This window comes from Pteropus vampyrus, unplaced genomic scaffold, assembly GCF_000151845.1.
Source record: "Pteropus vampyrus isolate Shadow unplaced genomic scaffold, Pvam_2.0 Scaffold22, whole genome shotgun sequence".
Lineage (NCBI taxonomy): Eukaryota > Metazoa > Chordata > Mammalia > Chiroptera > Pteropodidae > Pteropus > Pteropus vampyrus.
In genome coordinates, this window is record NW_011888803.1 from 1556642 (window position 1) to 1576472 (window position 19831).

Sequence of the window (19831 nt, forward strand, 5' to 3'; positions counted from 1 at the left end):
AATAAAATGACTAACATGCAACTGTTATATGTAGATATCTTTATATTTTATGTTTCTGTTTATATGATTATGATGGTTCATTGTTTCAGTTCCTTTTATTGTTTTGTGTTTCTACTAGGAGAGATATAGTAAACTGGGAGAAAAGCTTCAAGGAAGAATTTAAGTTAAAATTTGAAACAAGAGTATGTTTTCTGTTGGTGGAATTAGGGGTGGGGATTTCAGATATCTGAAAAGACACACAAAAAAAATTTCATATGTCCAAAAGCATAAAGTGCTGAAGAGATGGTAATTGGACCAATTAATGGAGCTGACTAAGGGTTTTTTTATAACAGTCATTAGTAGGAGAGCCAGAAAGCTGGTTGGTTATAGAATGTGGGGGAATTTAAATGCAAGAATCAACATTATTGAATCTTCTCCTATGGGTAATGAAGAATCCCTGAAGACTACAAAGGGAAAAAGGAAGAGACAGGATAAGACTCTCTTTAATATGAGGATGGTGCTCAGCACATGCGGGCAGCAAGGTGAGTTAATTTGAAACTCTCCCAGTTAGGCAAGGGTCAGGTGAGGACTAGGCTCTGTCAAGTGGGATCCTTATCAACCAAGACAGCATGCAGAGTTGGCACACAAAAGTGAAGAACAAATACCCTGAAAGGCACTCAGAATCAGAGCAGCCAAAATCTGAGAAGAAAGATGGAATGTGAAAACCAAGATATAGAATCAACACAGGGTAAGTAATCTTAACCGAAAAACCCAAAAGGGATACACATAGCAGGAGGAGACGAGGTAAAATCAAAGTGCAGGTACTAAGATAAGCTGCTGCAGTACAGTGGTGAGAGTCAGAATGAGATGGGGTTTTTTTTGTGTCTTCGTGTGTATAAGAGATATTTCAAAGTGAGAATACATGAGATTTTTGACTGTTTAATGCCAGAACATAGTGACTACAAAAATGGCAGTGCCATTAATAGAAATGAGGAGAAATGCAGGAGCTAGTTTTGAAAGTTGACAGGAAGATGAAGAATTTGTTTTTAGACATGCTATTTTGAGGTGATGCTAGGTCCAAGTAGAAATGTCTTCAAGGCCATTGAAATGTGAGCTTAAAGGTCATGATTGGAGGTAGGCACTATTTTTATAGATATACCAGATGAAGGTGTTAAAATACATGAAATTAAAAAAACAAAAAACAAAAAAAACAGAGGCTAAGAAGGGAGATAAATTGAGAGCTGAAACCAAATCTCCCTGTTCGAGATGAAAGTAGGAAGGGAGAAAAAGGAACTAATTGAAGAGGCAATGAGAAAATTAAAATAGACTAAAGTCACAGAACCTGGAGAGAAAGATATAAATGGAAACGGTCACTCGGTCAGAGCAGATGCCATGGGATAGCAGCTCCAGGTACTTACCAATTGTCTTTTACTACTCTCTACATCCTGCTTCTCTGCTCATTGGCCAGCCCTTCCTTATCTAAGTAGCTCCTTCTACTTGGTCAAGCATCCATTTCTTTCAGAGGATAGCAGGGATGTAAAAAAAAAAAAAGGTCAACATGTATTTTGGATCCCAAAGTAGGTCCTTAAAAGTAGTAGGTTTTGAGTTTTAAAAGGCAGAGCTCTAGAAGAATTGAGGCTTAAAATAAAAGAGCCAGAGTACCATCTAAAACCATCCTCTGAGAAGGGAATTTCAAGAGTGAAAGAGGAAAGCTTAGATTCTAGCAGATCCCTACAAGAGGCCTTTTTCCCAGCCCCCTCCAAGAGCTGGTCTTGAGGAAGGGTGATAGATAACAGGCCCACCATATAAATTTCGAGAGAGGGGTTTTATAGAGGGGACTTGTGTCTGTTTCACCTCTGGAGCTCTGAAGATAAAGCTCAAAGAACCCTAAAGAACTGCCTTGGTCCACAGTGGATGAAGGCAGTAGAACAGAGAAGCCCAGTGACAACTCTGGGTCACTCACAGCCCTGGAGAAGTGAGGGGCGATGGCCAAATCTTCTCTTTGCTTCAGAGAATAAAACATACAAAGCAAACAGCCAGAGGCTCAAAAGGTCTTGAAGTCCTTAAGAGAGCTGACATCTGCAGATATCAGGAGGGACTGTGCAAACAGAAACCAGATGCAGACCTAGTGTATATCAACATGAGCGATAACCAGTCACCTCGGAGAATCTCAGAGCAGAATTATCTGCTTATTCAATGCTGTAATGCTACATATGACCCCTCCAAATCCTGCTCCCTCGCTCTCTTCCCTCAAATAAGATACTATAGATCCTGGGGAGAAAAGAGGAAGGGACAGCACTCAAACTGGACTACGCTGAAACCTAAATGACTGAGAAATGACTCTGTCCGCATGAGTTTACAAGATAAAGCTTTCTGCCATCAGGTAAAACAAGAACTAAAAGTAGAAACTAAGTTTATTTAAAGTAAAATAAAGTGAGTTGTCATCTTTTGCACACTTTAGCTTGTGTCTGTGAAATTTGCACCCACTGCACACACAAGCCTGACGACTATTTTGTTCCTCGAATTACAATATTTTATTTTTGATACAAATTAAAAAGGGCACGAAACTGCTGAAAATTTAGAATAAAATTATACCTAAGCAATATGTAACAGTGCCACAAGAGTTATATATAAAGTTATGGGTGTCAGAGAAAAATAAGTTTTGTATTCTATTGTATATAGTTAAGTGACACATCCATTCAATTTTCATTACTACTCTTCTAACGATAGCTGTAAAGATTTCAAATACAATCTGTACAGTTTAAGTATGTCAACTTCCATTCAATTTCTATTCTAAGAATGTAGAAATGGAACCTTCCAGAAATGAGTCAATTAAATGCTTCTGAAATTACTTAGACAAAGGATCAATTTTTACCCCAAAATGATATATCAGGAAAGAAAGTGCTTCTAAAAACCCATTACATTATTCCAGCTGACGGTTGTGAGTGAAGTGTAATAATGATTTATTTTAATAGGAAAAAAGCTTTATAAAGAAAATCTAACTCCATTAAGAAACAAAAGAGAGCAGTGTGCTGCCTTAGTGCCAAACATTGTCAGATTTGATCAGTTTAAGATGTATGCATTCCTGGCTTTCTCAGATATCCCAACCAGATTGCAAACATCAAAGAGGTGAGCATAACAAAAACTAGGTAATAGATACAGTCTCTGGCTCAGAACTTTTACCCAGTAGAATTGCTTAATCTATTAGTCTTGCACCACAAAATGTTCCAGGAACCTCAGCTCTCTTCTACCTGAGTGTTAATTCCTTTACCAAACAGGAGGCTTACAGAGAGGTTCAGGAAGTCTCTATCCCTTACTATTTGTTTAATAGTCTTAGTCCTAGGGGGTCACCATCAATCCAAATAGGTCTCTTCTCAGTTTCTGCTGAGTCCTTTGGGTGCCCATTACAGGAAATCTATAGTGGTTTTGTGGATTAGTTCTACACCTCGGTCTTTCCTAGAGTAAACAAAATGTATTAATCCCAATATGCAAAAGGCATTTCCACTTCAAAAATCCAAAAGAATATATATTCTGCTAACAGATTCATGATTCACCAAAGCCTGAAAAGTTTATGTCTTCTGAGAAGCCTCTTGGAATAAGACCACCATGCTCCCAGCCTCTACTTTCCAGTGGCAGGAATGGGAAGGATCCCTATGCCCTTTGGATCACATGGATCATCATCAGCAAACTCTTGTTTTCTCAGTTCCTTCTCTGAACATTTCCTTCATCTTCTTGCTCCATTGGAAACCTGCCTCTTCCCTGGGATCTTCTCATGTAGTAGCTACTTTTTTCCATGTTCTTGGAAATGTTAAGCCTGCAAGTAAAATAGGATGTGGGATAAGTGTCTGCCTTGCTTCACCTCCAACTCATTCTCTTTTCTTCCTCACTAAAATTCTCTGACTTTGAATCTCATATCAGCTGACTACACTACCTATTACCTCTTCTTATTGCAGTCATCCACCAGATTTTAATTCCTGGCTCACTGCCACTCTCTTCAACGCTATTGCTGCCTTAATTCTTAGATCAAAATCCAGATGGATGATTCTTCCAATATTCTAGCCTCTAAACACTTTTACCTCCTCTCCTCCGTGATCTTGTCTATCACCTTACACCGCCACTCATTTCTATGATATATCTTAGACTCTGTTATTACAAAAAATGGCAATCATTCCATAATCTAAATATCCAGTATCCAGCCTCCCATCACCACATGTTTTTCTAGCTCACTCCCTTAGAATCCTGTCTCCAAAGATCTCTGACCAAATCAAAATCAACAATTCATTGATTCTACCACCTTTTCACTTTCCCTCACCTCATTTCAGGTGCCCACATCCCTCTCTGTGCAACTCCATGTTCAGTCATTACAATCATTTCTTTTGTATTCATGCTCACTTCATCATATTCCAACATATAGCATATACATGCCTAAAGTCTTACCTCTGTTAAATCGAATTCTCCATCAACAACATACTCAAACCCCACCTCTGACCCATCACCAAACACATCTTCAAAATATATCCTGAATACAATTGATTTTTATCACCTCTACATCAACACACTGGTCCAAGCAACCATCATCCTTTCTCTCTCCCTCTCTTTCTCTTTCTCACTCTCTCTCTCTCCACCCAGATTTCTCTGCCCTTGCCCTGTAGGCTCTGTTCTCCATACAGTAGCTATAGTAAACCTGTTAACATGTAAGTCAGATCATCTCATTCTTCTGCTCAAAAAACTCTAATCTCTTCCATCCTACCCAGAGTAAAAAGCCAAAGTCCTTACAATGACCTACCATGGCCTACCAACCAAATATTTGTACTAAGTTAATATGTCTTGAAAGAATAAATAAAGAACTATTCTAAAAATGTATCTATAGTATCTGAAGGTGCCCTCTCTCTGCTCTCCTCCCTACAAAGTTAAGAGTGTCAGGTTCAAAGTGGGTTATACCTGACACACCCTTCAGGCCATTAGTGAAAATTTTTTCTTAACCTAACTTGAACTCTGTGAGGTCAAAAACAAAATGTTGGTTATTTTTATAACCCTATCACTTAATACAATGCCTGGCACAGAGTAGACACTCATATATTTGTTGTTTATACTACAAATTACCCTCTGTGAAGCAGGAAAGGATCTACATAGAATTAGCAAACCTGCCCGGGGTGGCTTGAGAAGTTCATTGCCCAATATTAAATAAATAAATCCCCTCTGCCACTCATTCCAAAGAATACTGCTAAAAATAATGTTATGTGGCAAAGAGCTTTATGAGAAATCAACACCTGCAATTTGGAGTGCCTACTTCTGCAAATTTCCATGTAGATCCATGTCTAAAATACCAGTTTGATTTCTTGGTCTCTGATCTAGTCATCTATACAGCACTTCTTTCCCAAGTGGCAGCACACAAGCTTTCTGTACTTCAGTGTCAGTCGCTTTAGAGGGTAACTGCATGCTGCTTTGGAATGACCCAAAAGACTCTCCAAAGTGACTTTCATCTTCGTTTGTGCATTCTGTATTTTAAGTCAAACCATCTTCAATGAATTTTTCTCAAACATGATAGAATCTCTTCCAGGTATAATTGTATGATGCACTAACACAGAGACAAACAGATAGAAACTTTATTTTATATTCATAAAATAAAATACATATGCTTCTATATTTATAGATAGGTTCTGGACAGCAAATAGTTTCTGGAGAGAAAAATAAGACTACTAGTGGTAGTAACCCTTGGCAATAGCATAGAGTATTGGCATAGATGGTGAAAAGGCAGAATTTTGCTTTTCACCTCCATACCTTTTGAAACTTTTAAATCCCTGAGTCAATGAGTTTATGAGCTCAAAATTATTCCTCCTAGCCAGGCTTAATGGTCACTTCTGCTTCTCAGCTTGCATGTCCTTGCAATCTGAGCTTCACTTCTTTCCTTCCAAAGTCCTTGCCTAGAATTCTCTTTAATTTGGAAGAAAGAGTCTATTATTTTACATATTTTGAAAATAACTTAAATTAAGAGGAAAACTGTATAAATCTTTATAGAAATTTTGCAAATATACTTTGTTTCTCTGTGGGCATGTCCAATGGTTTCATTCGTTTCACAATAATAATAATAATGACGATGATGATAGCATCTAGTATTTACTGAGCCTGATCCAAATGCTTTACATGTATTAACTTGTTGGATAGTCACAATGACTCTCTAAGGTAGTACTAATTCTATCCCAGATGAGGAAATTAAGATACTGAGATCTTGAGTAACTTGCCAAAGGCCTTACTAACTTGCTGGAAAGAGCAGAATCAGGATTCAAACCCTGGCAGCCATACTCCAGAATCTCCTTTTCAACTAGTAAGCTATATTGTCTCTTCTTTTACAAAATTTAAAAAAGATTTTTTTGGTAAATTAAAAATAAAGACAGGAAGGCTCTGGAACTAGGATGCCTGGATTGGAAATTCATCTCCACTATATACTAGCTGTGTTACCTTGGTCCAGATACTTATTCACATTATGCTTCAATTTCCTTATCTGTAAAATAAGGATAATGATAAGCTCTGTCCCATAGGGTTGTTGTGAGATTTCAATTAATACATGTAAAGTTCAATATGTATCCACTATTATCCACTTCATGAATAATGAGTACTTACTATGTATGGGGTATTAGGGATACAGGAAAAACAAAAGACCCTGCATTCATGGAACTTACTTTCTAATTGAAGATAGACCATCAGATAGAAAAATATCTTTAAAATAACTGTCAAACTGTATAGTTTGCTTGAAGGTGATAGTAGTATGTAGAAAAATAAGAGACAAGAGAGGCAATAGGATGTTATATATAGGGTGTGGGGAGTAGTCAGAAAGGGGGTTTCGCAGTGTTAAATAATGTTGTCAGGGAAGGTATCACTGTGATGAGGACATTTGAGGAAAGGCATGAAGGAGATAAGGGAATAAACCACATGCTAGTTGAGGGAAGAACTGTCTAAGCAGAGAATCAGCGAGTCATAGGCCATGAGAAAAGAACACACCTGGCAGGGTCTGGAAATCTCAAGATAGCAGAATGAACACAGAGGAGAATGGGAACAGTAAGAGCAGTTCATGAGGTCAGAGTGAAGGGTTGATTTTGGGGGTGGTGTGTGTGTGTGTGTGTGTGTGTGTGTGTGTGTGTGCGCACGCGCACGCGTGTATGTGTAAAGGCAGATGCATAAGGCATTTTTGGCCATTGTAAAATTTTAGCTTTTTCTCTGAGTGTGATAGGAAGCCATTGGAGGATTTTGAGCAAAGAACAACATGATCAGACTTAATTTTTAACAAAATTGTTTTAACTACTGTGCTGAGAGTAGAGGTGGGCAGCAGAGCATGGAAGCAGGGAGACCTGTCTGGAGGCTTTTGCAACAATGCAAGTGAAAAATTATGGTAGTTGGACCACGATGGTGAAGGTGGAGAGGAGTGATTGGGATTCTGGGAATGTTTTGAAGTTCCAGAAAACAGGACATGGGAGATGAAAGAAAAGAAGAGTTAAGGATGACCCAAAGCTTCTAGCCTGAGCAACTGGAAGGATGTAGTGGCAATTAACTGAGGAAGAGAAGACTTCCAGAGAACAGGCAGAATGGTTGTTAGTGAACAACTAATGAAATCTAACTCTCATTGTGGTTTTGGTAAGCATTGGGTGTCTACAATATGCAGAATGAGAATTGGCTGTGGCTAAGACAATTATTAAGCTCTATTCATCTAAAGCAAATAATAATTGGGGGCCACTGATTCTGACTTTCTCTGTTATATAAAAAGTAAGAAGGCTTTGGCATATAGTAATTATACTAATGATAATTGTCAATGCTTAGCATTATTTTTGTGCCAGAGACTATACTTGGGCTTTACACATGTTACTCATAAATAATCATGTTACTCATTATAATAATTCAACAAGATAGCTATAACTTTACATTTCTAAAGATGGAAAAATTGAGGCAGACAGATTAAGCAATGCACCCAAGACCACAGACATACCTAGTGGCAGAGCTGGAAAATGAGCTGCTCTATTTCATATCAAAATAACTTCAGTCATAGATAGTTTTTCTGTATAACATTACTTCCACAATGTATTACTTTAAAAAGAGAACCTAATTTTTCAGACTTTTTGTAATCCAATTATTTGTTTAACTCAGTCATAGCACATAGGAGGGTCAGGAATCCAGACTTGAAACTTTAGGTATATGAAGTAAATGTAAATTGTTTATTTAGTTACAGCTATTCTAGATTTCCCTTGAGCCACTCATCCACTGGTAAGTAGGAACAAAAATGACATCATCTACTACATTTTAAAGCTTAGTATCACAAAATCATTTAAAGATCTCTCTAGGTAGCATTTAGCCTCTCATAGAGAAACACTTATAGTCTCTCAGACAGCTTTCCTCTGATTTTCTCCTGACGGTCTTCGTATAATGAGGGCAGAGTGTGGTCTACATGAGGAGGTGCCAGGGAAGAGTTAGAGTCCTCAGGCCACAGGTCCTCTGCTTCTTCTGTTCCCTGAGTGATGTCCTTTTTTTTTAGCTGCTGCTTAACTTTAGGCCTCTGGTATAATTCATGATCTAAAACCCGTGGCTTGTTCAGAGGCCAGGCCAGTCCTTCTCCCTGACTGACTAAGCCTCATTTCAGGCAAGAGAAAGAGACAAATATTTCCTTCCTTGACTGTCTGGGGCTACTTGACTGATTTCATCTTTCTCGGATATAATCATTGTTCCCTTTTATGAACACATCTATGCTGTTGGTGGCAGAGTTGTTGTCCCCTTTCTGTGGTTATCACCATTTATCTGGCTTCCAATCTATTGTCTCAGTGTCGAGTGAGGGAATCCAGCAGACTCCACTGATGAAGTACTCAGATCCCTAAAACTCCCCTCGGTCACTGGTGGTACCTTGTGAGACTGGGCCTGCTCAGTTGGACAATCCCTACTTAGCATCATGCTACATTTTTGCTATGTGTGTGCTCTTTGCCTCATGCTGCAACAGTCCTCAACAAGTCTCTTCCTCTCCCCCATCTCATGGACACTCTGTGGCACAGGTGAGGCCCATCTGCTCACAGGTATGTGCTATATCTCTTGCGAGCAGTGAACTTGTAGAAAAAGTTTATGCTCCCTGGCCACCTGGCTTACTACAGTCATATCACTCCTCCCAGTGTTCTTTCCCTCACTCTAATAACCCTGAGGCAGCTCAGCAAGCTGTGAGTCAGCAGACAACCACCAGGCTTGGAGATGTCAGGCTGCCTTTTCTCAGCTTCAAGTAAGAACCATCTGAGCACCTCTGTTCCTTCCTCCATGAGTAAAGGAGGAGATATCCCTAAAACACTGTACTTTCCCAGTCTTCTACCTCCTCTTATGTGTCTCACTGATAAAGATCATCAATGCAATGTTCCCTTTTCATGTGGAAACAAACCAAAAGTCTCTTGCCAAGAACTGGGCCCTTTTAAAACTCTTTTAAAACCCTTTTGAAAGCATTGGAGAATTTAGTGATTTCATTCTCAAAAAGGTGTTATCCCTTTTGTAACCCCTGCACTATTCGAAACCTTCCAGAGCTAGAAAGGATTTCAGTTAATACTTCACACTGCCCTGTTACTCATCCAAAAAGACGCCAAGATATTTAAGATCCAAGACATTTCATTCATTTTACTCTAATTCTTAATGTAACTGTGTTTTCGTTTAATTTTGTTTTGTATACTAGGTTCTCTATTTTTCTCTTTGTGTGGTGAGGTTCCCGTTATAGACAGCAAGAGTTTGAAAATTTATTAAATGAACTCCTCTTGACAATTGTTATTGGTATTATTATTTAATGAATAATTTTAATCAGCTACTCTTTAAACAAAACATATTTTCACTAAGCAAGCACAGAATCAGAAAGTTCAAGCCTAAAAGGAACTTTAGACTCATACAAATCTCTTATTTTACAAATAAGAAAACTGAAACTTGAAGAGGTTGAGTGTTATAGTGCTAGTAAATAAGGGCTAGTCAGGACTCCCTAGTCCTTAGGAGCACTTATAAACATTGAAGCTGGAATTATTTCTGTAATTTTTCATGTATGTATAGTCTGACTTCTCCTACCCTTCACACACTAAATGAAGCTCCGTCAGGGTAGGAGCTATCTGTTTTTTTGTTGTTGTTGTTGTTGTTTTGCTGCTGCATCCTCAATGCCTAGCACAGGTTCTTGCACATAATAGGTGCTTAATAAATAAAGAAAGTAATAAATAGATGGATGGCTTCAACAAATATGTATTTAGATTCTACTATGATTTAAACACCAGTGTTTGCTTTGGGTCCTGCAAAGGTGAATAAGGCAAAGTCCAGAAAAGAGACAGATACAGAAACCAAGGGCTACAGACGCCCCAAGGAATGATTTACTCTGGGAAATTGTATTTCTTCTCGCAATTTGGGAATATGGATGGAGAACCTCAGCCTTGGAGTCCTTCATCAGCTCCTGAAAGACATAGCTCTCTAAGCAAGACTTTGTGCTCCATTTCCTCCTCGACAACTGCATACTGCATTTCTGCTCTGTTTTATTCTAGAAGAGTGGCTCATAGTAAGTTAAAAATACACCAATGTGTCCACAATTTCAGAGGAACAGATGACTCACGGTTCAAATCACATGAAGGGAAATGATTATAAGTCAACTGTGAACTTACTGGTTCCAGAATAATTTAAAGCACTAGCCTGCCTAGTTCCACGAAGGCACTGGTGGAATCTTTTCTATACTTGGTTCATAATCACACATAGGCCTGATTTCCCAGTTTCCTTAGGATCCTTTTGATGTTGCCATGTGGTGCTGCAATAGTAGAGAGGTTATGTAATTGTCAAATCAAACTCATTTTTTCCATCGAGGAGGCTACCACAGGAAAGAAATGAAATTCTTTCTCCTTCTGCTCACATTCAAATGTCCAGGCATGGAAAGTCAAAGGCCATGAAGAAGGAAGGGGCCTCTCATATTAACCACACAATAAATTATTACCAGAGGCCATTCTCTTAACCACTAGTGAGAAAGTAGTAAATGCCACTTAAGATGAAGAAAACACTCGCTCCAGTGGCATCAGTAGTAGCCATCCATTAGATCTATCTTTTCTCTTCCAGGAGGGTGCCAAGGCTGGAAACTATACAGTACATGTGAGGTGAAGGTAAAAATGAAGCCACTAGATGTGAATATAGTTAAAATAGACAGCAGATTTATACAATTCTGTCACCAGTCCCTGACATTATCACAGATCAAGTATTTCAAAATGAAATACATTATATAGACATTCAGCAGTAGGCAGTGGCCATCAGTTGACTGTTATCCATGGATTCGTTGAATAATACAGGCCTTTAATATAGAATAAAATAATTCAGAATTCTGATTAAATAAAGAGATCAGACAAACAAGAAAAACAATAATTAAATCTCAGAGAGTGTGAGAAATATGTAGCAAAGATATTCAATACAAAAATCTTTTGCTATTAACAGAAATAAAAAAAATTCTAAAGAACTTGGAAAGTAAAAAACTTAAAGTCTGTGACATTTTAAAGAAAAAAAATAGAAAGTATTTGTGCTGTGCAGTCTGTAGCCTGGCTTATAGAAACAGATAAAATGACCAAGGTTTTCAAATTTAATGTATAGAGAAGCTAAATAAATAGTGTTTTCAAATTTATAGCAACAACCAAGGCAGAAATAATATAAGGAAGCAAACAGAAAGAGTTTATTTGCTTCTTTGTGTGGAGTATGAAATTATATCTGTGATTTAGGGTTAATAAGGTAGAGTTGCTCACAGAGTTCATTGAAACCATCTGTCTGTATTCATACATACATTCATATTACACATTATAATTCAATATATTCATATTAATGAGAAAGTGGAGCTGATGGCCATTCCTGCAAAAGAAAGCGCAAATGGCAATATTAGTGGATATGTAAAACTATACAGGGCTGCCCACTGGTTTTGCCCCAGCACTTTCTGGTCCCTGCCTGGTTGTTGACGACTGGCACAAAAGTGATAATAGCTCATTATCAAATCACATTGACTTGTCAGAGAGTCTAGGCATCTAACAGAGATCTATGAGCTTTACTGATATTTTTACAAACACAGAAAGTGAGATTATTTTGGCAATGAATAATTTAATTCATTATATACTCTCAAACCTTACAATAGGTATCAAATTGCTGCTATGGAAAATATTTCTTACAAAGTTTTAACATATTTACTGATTGAGTGGTCTAAGGGCAGATAAAACAAATGAGATTACCTGTGAAATCCATTCTTTAATAGTTAAAACAGTTTGAAGCTCTAGAGATTCATAAATGTTCAAGCATTCAGAGTTTTGAGAAATGTTTCAAGGAATAATAAGCTAACAAACTCATTTACAAAGAACCAGGGTAAGAACAAAATCTTAAATATGCCCACTTCAAAGTTGTTTATAATGATTTATATCACCTAGTTTTTATGTCTGTTTTGTTACCACCATTTTAAATTTACTTTAAACATAGAAGCAGCTTGCTGAAGACAAAAAAAATAAAAGTGGCGAAGTGGGCAAACCAGGATTTGACATGGGGAAAAGGTGGACATTCCTCTTCCAAATTCCATTTGTTTCTTTTCATTTCAGAGGTAAGTTTGTGCCACCATATCTTCCTTGAGCTGAAAAACAAACTATTGCCAAAGTTACAATATTTCATTGCATAGATATTAATTATTATTCTCATTCTGGTACTCCATGCAGGTTGTCTGATAAAAACATAATTTTAAAAAAAGTTTGAACAAAATGCTACAGGATTTTATAGGAAGCAGTTATTTCATGCTGCAAAAACCTAAGAAAGCTTTATGAAGATTATATTTCATCAAGAGCCTTGAAGCAGGAAAAATTTAGACATGTGGAATTGGGGAAGCATTCCAGGCAAAAGGAAGAGCCTGAGCAAAGAGAAGGAAGCATCAGGCAAATATATCCAAGGCACAGAAAGCAAATCAGTTTAATCTGAGCTTACAAGGTGGGAAAGAGAACAATGGATAATTAAGATCAGAGTCTTAAATGATAGAATACGAAAGTCAATAGGCAATGAACTAAAATTTGAAGTCAGAGAATTAGGTTAAGTTTCAACTCTGCACTTACCAATTTACCCTCACAATAACTTAATGAGTTAGAGAATAATATTCCCATTTTTATAAAAGAGAAAACTGAGGTTCAGACTGATTAAGAACTTGTAGGCATTAGATAGCTCGATAAGAAAGAGACAAGACTGGAAATTATGACCCCAGAGCCTATGCTCTTTCCACTCTGCTATGATGTCCCTTGTTACATTGTCGTCTTTGGTTTTGTACCTTTTTCCTCTATGGAGGCTGTGAGGGTTTTGCCACATTGGCTGTGTCTTTTTCCCTAAAAAACTAGTGCAGTGCTTGGCATACAGTATGTGATCAATAAATGTTAACTGAATGAAAGAATCAATGCCTAACAACCCATTTTCCTGGCAGAATTGGAGCACAGGGGAGCGAGGCCAAGGCTGGAGATAAACAAATGTAGAAGTCACCTGCTGAGAGGTCAGTGGTGTAGTCATAAGATAAATGAGTTTAAAGGTATTTATTATAAATTTAAAGAGTATGTAATGAATACATTGACTACTGAGTGAGCATAAGAAAACTTTCTCCTTTTGCTTCTATTGAGTAGTAGCTAACAAGCCCAAAGATATGAGGGTGAATGTCCCTATGAAGCCACAGGGCCTTGTTAAGAAACACCTTCTGAAAATGGGTACTCAGGATAACAGAGATATACAAACACTTCTCTTACAAATGTTGTTCCACATTTTGACATTTCATTAGCATGAAATAATCTTTAAAAATAACACCTGCAAATTTCTGAAAATTATAAATGAGAATGTTGTGGGAAACAAAAGAAACACAACTTGAAATTTCCTTAAAAGGAATATGCCATGGTTTTGTGCTGTGTTTTCTGAAGATGAGAGGAGTGATGACCTCTGGGTATCCATTTGGACTTCATAATTTGAAAATAGATTAACTTACGAGAGACCTTGGGTAGCTTTAAATAATGGCAGTGTAGCAGTGGCCAATAGTTTTTAGAAAGGCATAAATAAGGTCATAACAATCTTTTTCTGTCCTGATGATTGGGATTCTGCAAAACCAGTGGCAACTGAGTGGAAAGACACCTATCACCTAGCATCAATTATCAGAGATTAGCGGACACTCTTTATTTGTTTGTTTGACTTAAACTTCATTCTGTTTTCTAGCAACAGGCATGAGAGATAATAGTGAAGGCAATTGAAATGCTCAAGCACTGAATTACAGTCACAGAAAGAGAAACTTGCATCTATAACTTACACAGTTAGTACCCCTACCCACCCGAGCCCCATCTAAACTAGTCAATGTAGATGAAATTTGAAAATCATAATCTTAAAAAACAATGGAGCAAATAAATTTACAAATTTAAAGCACATCAAACTATGGGACTGCAAATGCTCACAGAACAAAAGTAATATTTAAATTTGTTATAAATTATTCGAACAATGATTTTAAAGTATTTATTATGTACATGACATTGTAATAAGCTGTATAGGGGTACTACCTTGAAGACACATTTTGGGGGCTAGAGCAGATGATAGAAAGAAACATACATAAGTAAGGTACAAGGTAAGATATACAAGAACATTCCAGAGAGTACAAAGGAAGAAAATACTTCAATCCATTAGGGCTAAATAAAGATGGCCTTTATGAAGAAGATGACATTTAAGTGGATCCTTGTAGACATGGAAATATTTCATTAAGTGTAAAACAAAGGAAACTAATTATAAGCTAAGGACTCAAAAAAGCAAGGGCTCAGAAATAAAAATGTATAGGATGCATGGGTTGCACATGATCAGTATAGTGGAAGATACACCCAATAAGATAAACTAAAATGAAATTATGGAACTCTATGCTATAAAAATTGCAATTTACTCTCTAGATCAGCACTTTCCATTAGAACTTTCTGTGATAATAGATATGACCTATATCTGCACTCTCCAACATTTTGGCCACTAGCCACACATGGCTATTTAGTACTTGGAGTGTAACTAGTTCAACTGAAAAACTGAAGTTTTAATTTTATTGTTTTAAAATTATTATTAAATAATTAACATATTACATTTAAATAGTTACAGTGTCTAGTGGGTACCATATCGGACAGTGCAGATAAGGTGCCACTAAAATTTTTGCACAAGACAGTGACATGATTGGAGAAATGCTTAAGTAATAGTTTTTCTTTGCACAATCTAAAATGTTAATTTATTTGGGGAAGAGACCTCTTTAAATTAATCTGTTCATGTAATCTCCACTAGATGTTTATTTTTATAATTCTATTAGAAAAACATTGCGAATGCTAGTTAATTATATGCAGGAGAACAATTAATAGAGGAAACATGGCTAAACAGAATAGATTTAAAAAACAGTAGCAGATGGTAAATTCTGGTAAGTTTTAAAAATTTCCAGCACACCAACATGAACGCCTTGTGACTGTTAAGAAACAACACATTTCATTCCTTGCAAAGAAAAATTATATCTTACTCATCCTAAACTGATTAATATATGTATTACTAATACATAGTTCATGTGACATAGTAAAAACACAAAAATAAACAAAACATACTCAAAAGGGCAAAATGGTTCCGACATATGTGTGATTTAGAAGTGCTAGGCCTTTAGGCTCACAGAATTGCCGTTTGTTGATAATGACAAAAAAAAAAAAAAAAGAAATAATAAAGACTAAAATGTGTTATTTTCTACAAAAAAAAACTTAAAAAAATAAATTGATGTCATATGTTTGTTTTTCTCTGGGGCTTAAATGGGACTCAAAAGAGCTTTTATTTCAAAATGTATTTCAGAATACTTATTTAAATCAAAATAAAAATGCTTCCATATGTATTTTAGCTGTAGCTTTTAAATTTAGAGGCTTCTTGGAGTTCATGCTGTTTCCTTATTTATATTTCTTATAGCCAGGTTAGGATGACTGATGAAGACTAGATTTGATGGAATTACAGATTTTCCATTGGTAGGTAAAATATTTTTGCAAATGAATGGACATTGAAATTCTAAAACATTAAATTCCAAGTATATTCCCAAAATAAGTGGAAATTCCTCTTTTTACTTATACAAGACGGTGACGTTGTGCATCATGAGCTCAGATGGTGGCCATAAACTAAAGATCGCGGATGAAAATGGAAACATAGTCAGTAGATAGTAGGGAGAATCCACCTTGTGCCAAACCCCATCAGAGCAAATCAAAGTTCTCTGTGTATCTTCCTTCGTAAATTAGTAAGCTACTGTGGCCAATTAGTTAATAGTTTCCTGCTATTCTCGGGCCAAAAAACACGAAGTCATCCTTGATGTTTTCTCTTCTTCTCATACACTACATCCAATCTGTCCAGAAATCCTGTTTGTTCTATCTTCAAAATACATCTGGAATCTAACAAATTCTCATGGCCTCTACTGACTTTATCTCTCATCTGATTCACACAACTGTTTTCCTTGCTCCTACTTTTGCTCTCTTACTTCTTCCTAAAACAGCAGGCAGATGTTCCTCTTAAAATGTAAGTTAGAATATGTTAGTCTTGGCTCAAAACCCTTCACTAATTTCTTGTTTCATTCAGAATAAAAGTCCAAGAACTTACCACAGTTTATGTGATCTGGCCTCATTTCTCTCTGCCCTTCTCTTGCTTCACCCTGCTCCAGCCACACCAGCCTCCTTGCTATTGCTAGACCATGTCGGGCATCCTCCTTCCCCAGTACATTTGAACTGGCTATTCCTCCAGGTATTGGCAGGTTAACTCCACACCTTCTCAAATCTTTGCTGGAATGTCATTTCTCCACGACGCCTTCCCTCACCGCTCTATTTAAAATTGTGACCAGCTTCTGGCTTTTCTTATTCTCTACTTTTTCTTTATCTATGGCATTTATCACTTTCTAATAAATAATATACTTAATTAAGACATATGTTGTTTGTTTATTTTTCCCCTCCTAGACATATGCTCCATGCATATGTTTTATTCACCTACGTGCCTGGCAGCACAGCAATGCCAGCAATGCCCGGCACATAGTAAGTACTCAAGAAATAATTGACTGAATGAATCATAAAACACTATTGTCATTGTAATTTATATAACCTAATCATGTATTTATAAACCATTCTATTTCTAGACATTATAAAGACATTGCTTAAACTAGACTTTTTAGCACCTAAAGATTCTCCCTCATGGTAAATCAGAGATCCCTATAAATGGCATTAACTCATGATTTCAAGTCATCATGGTGTAATTTTAAAAAGCCTTCAACATTTTTAAAAATGTGAAAAATTGTACTTTTTCCTGCTAGAGCATCTTGCTAAATTTCCTTGGCTGAGTCCTAAGAATTCTATAGATACAGATATAGATAGTTCATTCCTACATTCATGTGTATCTATTTTAGGACAGGCATTGTCCAAAGCACTGGGAAAATACAGATTTCTAGGACATGGTCTCTGCTAGTGAGGAGCTCAGACCTCACAGTGAGAGAGACTAAGCTGTAAATAAGTTATTACGTAAAAGCAAGCAACATAGTGTTTAGAGCAGCAATTTGACTGTAAGTACAATAATAAAAGCACAAGCAAAGGGCCATGGATTGCAAGTTCACTTTTGATCTGCTTATTAAATGATAAAATAGCATGAAACAGGAAGGCATGGAATTAAAGAATAAGATGGTCTTAGATTTGAATCCCATACTCCATCATCTTTTACTTTTTAATTAAAGTATAGCACACAGAAAAGTACGCTTCTTATTTGTACAGCTGAATGAGTTTGCACAAGATGAGCATACCCATGTAACTTGTGCCCAAATCAAGGAACAGAACAGGAACATTATCCCCAAAACACTCCTTGAGCTCTCACTCTGTCACCTCACTCCCCTAGGGAATAACCACTGCCCTGAGTTCTAACAGCATAAATTCATTTTGCCTGTTTTTGTACTTTATGTAAATGAAACCATATACTATATGTCTTCTGTGTCTGGTGCTCCTTCAATAGTATGTTTGTGAGACCCATCCATATTGTTTCATGTAGCTGTAGACTGTTGATTCTTATTGCTCATAGTATTCTATTTGCGAATACAACACAATTTATGTGTTCCATAAGTTGTAAACGTTGGTGAACGTTAAAGTAGTTTCCAGTTTGGGGTTATTTAGAATAGTATCTGGTCAAGATTCTAATATATAACTTTTGGTGAATACAAAAATAAATATATGTTCAGTTTTAATAGTTATTTCCAGTTTTCCAAAGTTGTTATGCAAGTTAACATTCCCCCAGCAGTCTATGTAAGCTCTGATTACTCCATAGCCTCATTAACATTGGTATTTACTGTCTTTTTTCAATTTAACCATTCTGGTGGGTATTTAGTGGTATCACATTGTTTATTTTGCATTTTTTCTGATGACTAACAAAATTATTACGTTTTACATGTTTATCGGCCATTGAATTTAGATTCATGAAGTGTTTGCTCAAGTCTTTTGTCCATTTTTTTATTAGATTATCTTTTTCTTATTGGAGAAGTTCTTCATATATTTGAGTCCTTTATTGGATATATGTATTGCAAATATTTCCTCCTACTCAATACAATTTCATTTTCATTCAATACCTTTTCATTCTCTTAATTCATTCTCTTAATAGTAACTTTTGAGGAACAAAAGTTCTTACTACATTAATATAGTCTGATTTATATTCTTTTATTACAAACACCTTTAATGACACCTTTAATTTGAGATATTTGTCTTTTGTAACTCCTTGGTCACAAATATGTTCTATGTTTTCTTTTAAGAACTTTTAGAAGCTTTTATCATTTTATAAGCATTTAGGTTTTAGCATTATATTTTGATCTAAAACCTACATGGAACTGATTTTTGTGTATATATTTCAGTCAATTTTTACTGATGTGATCTGAGACTCAGTTTTATTTTCTTCTTATCTGCAAGTGGAAAATAATGCCCACTTCAAATGATTGTGTGAATTAAATGAGACAGTGTGATAAAGTGCTTCATACACTAGGCCTTACCATGTGTAATACTGACACTATGGCAGATACAAAGATAAATCCCTTCTAAAAGGTGCTGGATAACCTATTAAAGGACACAGACAGTTTTGCAAAAAACTGTTCTGTAATGCAGAATATAGAAAATATTATGAGAGACATAAACAAAAGCATGATTGTGGGAGAGCAGCAAAATACTAAGTAAAGGAAGGAAAAGAAGTAAAGAAAAATACCCAAGTTAGAAGGAAAATGACAGAAGGTAGGACTTAGCAAAGTAAATGCAAATTAAGTTAAGGTAGAATTTTTTTACTGTGTAATTTTAATCTACTAAGGTAAAATTAAGAATAAAAAATGTAATTCCTTATTAGTGGGACTATAGTAAAACTGGGACTCTCAACCATTCAAAACATTGCTTATGGCACTATAAATGGATTAGACACTTCTGGAAATTTTATTAATCAATCAAGAATACAAAATGCACTTTCCATTTTATCCAGTAATCCCACTTTTGGAAATTTTTCTGAATAATAACTTAAAATATGAAAAAAATATACACAAAGTTCTTTATACTAGAGTTGCTTATAGTGGCCTAACAGAAGAAGCAACCAATATGTGCAGTCACAGAAGAAAATGGTTAAGTTGCTGATGTCGAAGCTTCTCAATGAACTCTCACAAAGCCATTTCAAAAGGTGGCTATGTAGAGCATGGAATTGTATGTAATTACAGTTTGACAATGTTTCTGAACAGTTATGTATCTGGGGAAAAAACTGGAAGGGAAAATTGCTAAAAACAAATAATTTTTAAGGGTGGTAAGGAAATATTGGAAGAAAGTCTATTCTT